At 39.9% G+C, this 10,379-nt stretch overlaps 1 long non-coding RNA gene across 1 annotated transcript in view; it reads right to left on the reverse strand.

Annotated features, from left to right (window-relative positions):
- The window catches only part of LOC109309814, an 11,254-nt gene extending 1,196 nt beyond the window's left edge, over nt 1–10,058 (reverse strand). The window contains exons 1-2 of the long non-coding RNA XR_002101057.1: nt 9,885–10,058; nt 9,314–9,315 (exon numbers count right to left, since the gene is read on the reverse strand). This is a non-coding gene — a long non-coding RNA (uncharacterized LOC109309814). The remainder of the gene's footprint in view (nt 1–9,313; nt 9,316–9,884) is intronic.
- Between the last annotated feature and the right edge of the window lie 321 nt (nt 10,059–10,379).

The following is a 10,379-nucleotide window of genomic DNA, read 5'->3' on the forward strand; positions in this document are numbered from 1 at the left end:
GACTACCACATCCTTAGCCTTCACTACCTCTGTGAGCTGACCGAAGAATTCCTGGTCAAGCTCTTCTCCCTGGTTGGGAGGTCTGTAGTAGATTCCCACTCTTAAGTCTCTTTCCCCTCAACTGCCTTGTACTCTAACCCAAAGCACTTCAGAGTGCCCCTCTAAGCCCAGCCTATAGGAATCTCAGAAAACCTACTGTATACAAGCCAATTCTGGACAGATCGAAGATTATACACATAGAGAAAGCAGCAATGGAGCCTCTCCCATAGCATGATTATTTTTCAAGAAACTTCCCAAAATCCTATATGACAACACTTCCACAAGGTGATCCTGACCAGCTAACAAGGTCACACAAAGAGAGCCTCTCAGCTGTATAGCAAGATTGGCAATGAATTAATAGGCAAGGAGGAAGAAATGGTGATGCTGCCTCCCTTACTCACCAGGCAGTTAACAGTAAAGAGATGAGTGTCTGCTGCTCCCATCACACTTAGAGCTACTGAGCTTTGTTTTTTCAAAAAAACAAAAACAAAACCCAAATAAACACATCCTGTAAATGCGGTGTAGCCATGAGCACTTTGGATCTAAGGTCTTCACTCTCATAAAATGCTGAGATGGATAGAGAAATGGTCAGTTGCTGGCTTGCCTAGTGGTAATTTCTGGGCCTTCTGCCTTACATCCAGGAGCATGTTGGGCCTGCTGTGGTGATTCTTGAAGAAAATCATACCACCTGGACAGAAACGATCCTTCCAGACAATCTTCAGAAAGAGCTTTAAGAAGGCACTTCCTTGAAACTCTACGTTAGGTTTGTGGAAAGAACAGCTTTCTTTCTTCTCTATGGTAGGAGCCTCATCTTTGAGCAACTCACTAGGAACCTTACTAGGAGTAGGTTAAAAGTGAAGTGGCCAAGGCATTCTCTGATCACTAGTTTGTTTGTTTAGTTGGTTGGTTGGTTGAAGTCCACATGAGCTAGTGAAGCTCTCTGAGCAGCAAACTCACCTTGACAGCAGCAGCAGGTTCAATATCAAGCTTCCACTAAAGGGCTTCTGACCCTTGCCCATTTCCCCCTCATCTTTTCTTTTTTCGTTCTTGGACAAGCTAAACCACAGTAGTTTGTCTAGGGATATTCATTCCACCAAAGTAAAATTAATGAATAAATAAAGACATCCCCCTAGCCCCTTCCTTCATGCTGCTTGGGGCATGTGTATATGAAAGAAAAAGCACATCTTGGCATTGTTAACTGTGCAATCATTGATATTCAACAGCAAAGCAGTTGTTCAGGCAGCAAACAACTCATGATATATCTTCCCCTTGTAGTCTGTTTGACTGCAGAGAAGCAAAATCTGCAGAGAAGCAAACTGAAGTGGGTTGACATTTGCACACGATCCAGTGTATGGAAAGCGATGGTTTTTTTCCCAAAGGATATCATTAATGATGCCCATTATATAAACAAAGTTCTTTAATGAACAACAGAAGAGCAAAGTATAGAATCATAATATACAGACTAAGTGGAAAAAAATACTGCAACAACTTGGCAGAATGGGATCTCTATATTAGGTGAAAAATAAATTTGATTATTATGCTACCAAACTACTGACAACTTCACTCTTAATTAGAACAGGATTTTCCCCTAGGAAAGCTGTCAAAAATGTCACACACACAAACATAAAATACAGTCATTATGGTAACAACAGAATGATATGATAAGTCTATAGCTGAGGAAACATTTATAACAGGAAAAGTTGACTGGAATCGTAAGGTTGGTTTCAAGAAAGTTTGCATGTGATCATAGATCCACACTGTGGATATAATAATTGGTTTGTGGTAATACTACAATGAATAGCCAAAAAATGAAATACCTGTTCTAATCTATGTCAGAGTGCAAAAAGAGTACTTTTTTTGCTAAATATCTTGCTTGGCCTACATTATACCTCTGACCTTTCAGATTGCAGAATTTTCATGTTTCAGAAGGTCAGGGTGTTTTTCAGTATGTCCCTTCTATTAAGCAAGCCAGTTGAAAAGACCATTATAACTAAATCCTGTATTTATACTGAACTTCCATTATATGCATGCGCTATTCATTCCCTTCCCCCCGCCCCCCACCAAAAAAAAACTAAAGAAAAAGAAAGTGACAGATAATCAACTCAAAGGAAGGGAAACAATAACAAATGTGTCAGGAAAAAAAGGAAGACAGCTAGGCAAAATAGGCAGAATTGAAAAAAATCTGACAGAGTTTGGAAGAGGAGTATGTAATTGAAAGAAGTTAAAAATGGGGCCTGGGAATGATTACAAATAATGAGAACATAAAAAGAACAGCTGAAGTGAAGCAGATGAACCATCCTAGTGATCTAGATAATAACAGGATTTTGTACCACTTTAAGTATCTCAACTAAGAATTTGAATTAAATTCTACTTAATTATTCAGATTAGAAGTCTAATAAACCTTAATACATTTTCTTTTGACAATATATATACAGAATTTTCCATTCTTCTCAAATAATACAGTTTATAATGCCTTTCTAAAATGGGAGCCTACGTTAAACTTTTAAGTCCATACTTAAACATCCAAGTTTGGAAATTCTGACCTACAGTTTAAAAGTAAATAAAAGTTATTAAATGGGATTTTTCTACCACTTCTAAAAGTGGTTAAGATTTTTTTTCTCTCCCCTTTTTTAAAAAAATGATTACTTGCCAAACAATTCTATTGCATCTTTGTACAATAATCATAACCCAATTTTAAACATTTATGGATTATTACCTTTGTTGACCACTGTATGTACTTTAGGTTATAAGTACCACAGAACCATTTGGTTTTATGTCTCCCTCAATTCATTCACTAGGTGACACTCTTGTGCCACAGTAAGCACTCTTACAAAGATATATGTTGGTTACTTGTTGTGGGATTTAATATTTTAATGAAAGAGCATTAGCTTCAAAATTATGATTATATATTGCTGTGTAAAAAGTAACAATGTTTTAATATTAAACTGCTGTAAGAGAGAACTAATCAATAATGCAACCTCTTCTAGAAATCTATGTTAATCTAGTACACAATCCAACAGCTCTACTTATCTGTAGGTAAATTCAAGCAAGGTGCATGGATGTCAAATTGTCATACTATTCCTCACTCTTCAGCATATACAAATATTACCTATCTTAGATTACAATAAGATATATGCCCATTTGTAATAACCGTTTCTAAAATGGTGGTATGACATCTAAAGCTGAAAGGGAAGAACAGTTTGCAAGATACAAAGAACCATTTTACCCAAGTATATTTCTCTTGAAAGCTTTTAAATTAGGAAATTTAAATTCCCTTTGCTTTCCTCCCCTTGGCTTGGCTGAGGGAACAAGATTTGTTGCTCTCTGACTCACTGCAGCAAGCAATAAGATCCTCTTTCACAGCAAGAGTCAGAGTTTTGAGGGAGGAGACCACCCCTCACCTCTAACAATTTCTATGCCTCATCAACTTCCATATTAGTTTCTTTCAGCATCCTCCCTCTTCTCTTTCAATATTCAATTAAAAACAGATCAGAGTAATAGCAACATCCCGCCTCCCCCATCAAATTCTGTCCCACGCCACCCACTATATCCAAGGGAAGAGGAGGCAGGGTAAGATGACTGCTTTTTGAAGATTCCCTGCTAGTCTCTGCAGCAATAATGCAACACAGATGTTTTGCAGTGAGGGCAGTATTGTAAAACATGTGAAGTAGATCAGGTGTGGCCAGCATGTGGCAAGCCTGCCAGAAGTGACTTGAAAAGCCTTTGTATGCAGCATGTGGCAGATTAGGGAGGGAGCAGGGACTACAGCAGCACATAGGACGGGGAGCAGAAAGCAGAGCAACAGAACGAGGCAGGGAGCACAGGGCACAGAGCAGAAAGTAAGGCAGGAGGAGATCACTGTGGCACGCAGAGAGGGTGAGGGGCTTATTTTATAGCACATCTTCCAAAAAGGTGGGTGCCCACTGAAATAGATTGGGCAGATCTTTCAGATGATTAAATTAATCCAGGCTCCAGTTGGCTCTAAACAAACTTGCTCAGGTACCAAAAGCAGTAGAGCCAGAATGGCCCAATTAGCCAGTGGTGAGCTTGGTATGTATGTGGATAGATTGCTCCCAGTACCTAAACTGAATTAGGTATCTCTTCACCACATTGTGCAGTATAAATACAGCCCTTGCCCTATTTTAACATAGTCAGATAGCCATTGAGTCATTTTCCTTTTGAAATGTACCTCGGTTTTCTTCAGGGGACAATGCATTATATGAAGCTTGAACTGTTCTGTGTACAGCATGTTTGAGTTTCCAAGAACTATCCACAAGTACTTACAAATTGTGTCATTTATTCTTCTCAGAATTGTTATAATATTTTACAAAAATAGTTTTAAAGTTTCTTCTTCTTATGAGGATTTTACCAGCAACCCTATACTCAGACCTGGACACAGGAATGGGCAAACCAGGAAGTGACAAAAAAAATACACTTGCAAGAAAAAGTTTTAATATTGTACATATGCGGGACTGGCAATGTTATTAATTGAGAACAAACTGTTTAACGACATCAGTACCACAGATGTGATAATGACTTTTACAGCAAAAAAAAATTATCTCTGGCAAAGGGGAGCCTGATACTAAAAGTTCGCCCAGGGCCTCCAGGAGTCTAGGTACGGCCCTGCCTATACTGCAGATACAGCTTATACTAGCTGAAGTTCTTTTAGCAATATTGCACATACATCAGTTTTCCAAACAGAAAAAAGCTAACTTCATTAAAGACCTTTGTTGCTTGCATAACTGCATCTACACAAAGAGTTTTACCAGCATAGCTAGGTTAGCAGCTAGGTTCAAGGTATTGACCTATTCCACATCTCATACCTAACTGACAAAAGCTATATTTATTTATTTTTACTTTTTATCACACAAAAAATTGTAAAGCGTGCATTTTTAAAGTCTACCTGTACTCTTACTCTGATCTGGGAGTCTCTTAGTTTTGACTGTTTGAAGCTTAGATACATAGGCATATTGAGGATAGGAAGGAAGACACTTACCAAAGTATGAAGAATAATTCACCAAAATTCAGCTTTTAATGGAGACCACATGAGTGTCCCAAATGTTACTATTTTTCAAATGTCCCATGTGAAATTAATTTCGTAGCCCACAAAGAAAACAGACCGAGACAAGCGCCCAAGCCCATGTCACAGCAGAGAACTCAAAAGCGCTGGGAAAACAAGATATGTAACCTTACCTTCAAAGTCTGGGTAGGGTAGTCTAAAACAGCAGGACAGGAAAGCCTGAAATGCTGTTCCTTAAGCATTGTAATGGTCTTCCATGATTTAGATGAAGGTTTGCACCAGGACTGTCAATGTGAGATCTTCTAGTCTCACAAAATTCTCTATCTCTGTCTCTCACTTCTTAATAGAACTGGTCAAAACATTTCATCAGAAAATTTTTAATCTGAAATGTCTGTTTTTCCTTTAAGGCATCTTGGGTCTAATGAATTTTTGCTCCATGTAAGATGTACCTATGTATAAAGAAGAATGGCCCCCCCCTTTTTTCCCCATCCAATTAGGACAAAAAACAAAAGTAAAAAATTCTATGCACTACATAGGCCGAACAACAGAAACAATCATATAGAAACCAAGTTGTCATTTTTTCCCTTACATATAATAAATAAAAGAAACAATAAGCAAACAAAAGGCAGGCTATATAATGCAACCTAAGATATTTTATCAGAGCTAGGGCAACCTTGTAACAACTTTTCCTGTATATAAATCAAATCTAATAAATTGCCAGATTAAAAAAAGGGAACTACATCTGTTGTGTGCATTCTGTTTGATGTTTGTCCTGACAGTCACTAGAACAGGCCACAAGGCCAAAATCCACAAAGAAGTTTGGTCCCAAAACCAGTTGCCACCAAATCCTGAAGGACCTAAATATAAAATATTTCACTTGTATAGCTCCCTAGCATTTATTTCTGCCACTAAATATGCACACAGTCACTCATGCTGGTAGGTGCCAAAAATCCAGCTAGCCATTCTTCTCCTTACTTTGCTTCTGAGGCCTAATCCAGCAGACATAAATGGACAACTACTGAACTGGACCTCATACAAACTAGTAGCAGTAACAGTAGGCATCTGTCCATCTTGCAAGATGATAGAATAGCACTGAGGGAGTCATCAGCTCACCCGACTTCAGTGAATGGGCTATAGAGCCCAATTCTTGAGTGACACAGTCCCTTCCACACTCATCACATATGAAGATTGTATCAAAAAACCCTGAAGGTGGTATGGGGTTCTTCCCTCCTCTGTAGGTTAGGCTCTTCTTTTCTCAAAAGCCTTCATTCCATACTTACTATACTCTTCCCAAGCATTTCAATCCTCAGAAATCTTCTGCCAACCATTTGGCTTGATATTCATTGCTTTCATATCACACATCTTTGAACTGGAGATAAGGCTACCATGACCTTCTTCCTATAAAGAGTTCTTTATAGAAGAAATCCATAGGTAATATGATCATCATCCATTCTCAGCAAGCCTGGTCATACAAAATACAGACTCCCTTTAAACTGAACAGCTCAGGGCTTAAAGCACTTACTTGAAGTATGAGACCAGAATCAAATACCTCATCTTCCTAATCTGAGGCAAGGATCTGAATCCACATCTCAGCCCAGGGCAAACTCAGAGAAAGTTTATGTACTAGTTGGGAAAGGAGCTTTGTGCCTTTGCGAAGCTACAACCTCTGTTACACAGTTGCACCAGTGTCAAATGATTAAGAGACAGCTGAGGAAAACCAAGAACCCCAGGTCTTCCACATCCTGGGTAAGTGCTCTAATACCAAGGTTATTATATAAAGCGTGGGTAACACCTCCTCTAGCTTTTAAGGAAGAATGCCCTATTCTAAAGGGGACTTCTTCTTCCTGATGCCTTCTGCATCCATATTGTGACTGACAAGTGCCCTTGCTATATCTGAAATATTAAACTAAAAAATATTTTCACTCATCTGGATATTAGAACCAGGGTTTTGGTCTTCCACTTTATCAAGAATGAAACAAACAAACAAACAAAAAAACCCAATCCTCTCCCCCTCAAACAAACAGCAAACCAGAGCAGACAGATTGTTTCCTACTATTGTATTTACTCAAAACCAAGATGATGCTTTCCCCCCATTCAGCACAGGGAAAGAATTACCTCATCTTGGATTTGCGTACTACCGGTCCCCTCTGTCTCTGCCCACTTTCCCTCCTCCTACTGTCAGGTGCAACTCAGGCTCTGGCTCTATTCTCTCCTGGGCAGGGAACATGTGAAGCCTCCACCCACTATCCAGCCATTCAATGGCAATGCAGCTCCCCATGATGCACTGCGCAGCTGGGCAGCGACCATGCTTTTAAGTACTGTGCCCAGGGAGGGGATGGAGCTAGGGCCACATCTGACAATAAGAGGTACAGAAGAATGGTGGTCAGAGGCTGTAAGCACTATGGGAGGCAGGCAGGCTACCGTGGGAAGAAATAGTGGGGGCAGACCCACCCCCCACAGCCACCTGCCCTCCTGCCACCATTTTCCCCACTGTAACATTGGGGGAGACACATTTAAGATGACCCTCCAATAATTAGATTCTACACATAGAAAATTATAACAAATTTATAAGTTTTCCATATATATAATCTAATTATTGGGGGTGGGGTGGTCATCTGAAATTCAAACGGGCCTTGGATTCAGGTACAAACAGTAGTTTTTGATCCAGCTGCAGAACCTGAAGTGAGTTATTCACCAAAGTTTAGAGATCTGATTTTTAGATTTGTAAGTTAACCAATTTTTGTGTGCAATTGTGTATTGGCCTACAATATATATTTTGTGGAGAGTGGTCTGTCACCATCATGAAGTTTGAGCTCAAAAATGTGCAAGGATTTTGTGGGTTGAGGATAAAGGGGAAAAATACTTCCATGAATTAGGGATAAAATATATCTTGACAGAAAAATCTTGACAACAATAAGTTAGTCTTCTTAAACCCTTAAGATTACTTATAAATAATATACAAATGTTACACAAATTGCCAATTGTTCAAATCACGAGAAAGACCTTATAAGGGAGGATCAGGGAAGATACTGTGTTTATTGATTAAGTGCTTAATGCACACGCCCCCCACATTTCTGTTCTGCACTGGTATACATTACCTGTCTTATTGATACTTGGATCAATCTGGTGGCCAGCCAAGTTGATCACAAGTAAGGAGCTGGGCTCCTGCCGGTCCATCTCATCAGACAAATCGATGCGCCAGGATGACATGCACAACAAGACCCAAAAATCCAAACATCTTGCCCTATCTTATATAGCCTTTGTCAATTCACCCAGTCCTCTGGGCTTTTGCTGTGTTATCACCGTGTTGTTCCTTGAAGGCTGATTGCCGTTGTTCTCTCACTGTTTTGGGGCTGTATCTTCTTGTTTTGACCTTTCTGCATTCTTCAGCCAGTCACCAGCTGATGTTTTCCTTTTTCACAGATACACTCTCACCTTTTCTCTCACACATACAACATACAAAGGTTGAACACTTATGTCAAGCTACAGAGCAATACAAAATGGAGTTTCTGAAGGCAATGCAAAACTCAAGAAAATACATAAGATTAAAAACATAGGCAAAAAGTCTATGTGTATAATACAAATGTTCTACATTATTCTCTATTTTCAGTTTTACCCTCGGTGCTTTCTTTTTAAATCTATTGTGCACTTGATATTGTATTTAGACTGACATGGTCCATATCTCTATCCAGAAATCATTATTAATAAAGATATTCTTTTCAATAAGCTGTGGTCTGGCAGTACCAGGTTGAAGTAATGGTCTTTTAGTTATTTACTTAATAGTGTGTCATTTGTTTTCTTAATGTGAACTGAATCATAGTCATCTGAATAGCCCAAAGCAACAAAAAAATCTACAATGAGGGTACTCTGATAATATTTTGTTTGTAAAAGGTTTTGACCTCTTCATACATAACATCTAGAGGAAAAAGAAGGAATGCTTAATTAGCCTTACAAATGTCACCCTATGGGTAATGTGCTTTCTTCTGTTCATTTATTCTTTTTTATTTCTTTTCTAATTTTTTGTGACAGGCAAAACTCATGACATGTGCTTGTGAGACTGACTGTCTCTGTCTTGGGGCATGGGAGACACTACTGCAGTCCTGGCTACTAAGCTGTGTTACCAGTTAATAATACAGACAATCAACTGCCCCAAGACAAACACAGTCAGTCCCACAAGCACCCATGGCACCAGTTTTGCCTGTCAGCAGCCAGTGGGTTAGGGTCCCAGAACCCCCCTGCACCAATCTCCTCGACAGCTGGCAGGCATCGTGACCTCAGCAGGGGCCACCATCCCTGCAGCTTTCACCCTGCTGCTCCTTAACACACACAGGGTCACCCATGTCATGAGTTTTGCTTGTCTGCAGCTTGAGGTGTAGTTCCCCCCAAACCCTTGCACCAATCTTCTTGAAACTTGGCAGGCTTTGTGGCCTGGTAACTGCTACCACCCTTCCAGTTTTTACCGCCCCCCTCCCATGGTGTAACACATAAACGTGACAGGAGTTTGGCTTTTAAGAATTTGGGGTACAGTTCCTCCCAAACCCCTGCACTGATCTTCTTGAAACTTGGCAGGTTTTATGCGATCAGCAGAGGCTATCATGTCTGCAAGTTTTATCCAAATTGGACAAAAAATAACAAAGTTATGGATATTTAATTGATTCCCCGTCATACTCTATGGCCAGATCTCCAAGGTGCCTCCGAAGCTTCAAAGCCGCTTCGGCCAGATCAAGGCTGAAACCCAGTCTGGAGCTCTGAATTGGATCACTGCCATCTGAAGCAGCCAGATCTGAAGCTGTATCAGATCACTGCTGACTCACAGAGGCTTAACAGGCATACGCATACACAAAACAACCATTTCATCCACACACACACCAGATATAGTCATCAGCAATAGTTGCTCAGTAACAGTCCAGGGTGGCCAACTTGGGCTTATTGAATAGATGATGATGATTTGAAGATAGCATATTTAAAGATAACAGCTGGAGTGGAGTGAACAGATGCATCTGTGCTTCACTGAAACAGCAGTAGAGAAAGAGACTGACCCAACTTGGCATTTTCAGAGTGTTCTTTTATAGGGATTGGCATCCTTTGTTTCAGTGCTCTGGGGTTTTTCCATACCCAGCTTCTGTTTTTCCGGCTGTTCTTCTTTTGCGTTCAGCTTATCTTAGCATTGGAGTGTTCTTGTTGCCCGTCTGGCAGAACTTTTCGGTTATTTCCTTTGTGCCCTCAAGCTTCAAAGGCATTCTTTAGCCATTTGTTAATTGGTTAGTTAGGCTGGTAACTTACATTTGGTGCCTTGTTGCTCACATAAACAGTTCAATCT

This window comes from Crocodylus porosus, unplaced genomic scaffold, assembly GCF_001723895.1.
Source record: "Crocodylus porosus isolate Cpor-Errol unplaced genomic scaffold, CroPor_comp1, whole genome shotgun sequence".
NCBI lineage: Eukaryota > Metazoa > Chordata > Crocodylia > Crocodylidae > Crocodylus > Crocodylus porosus.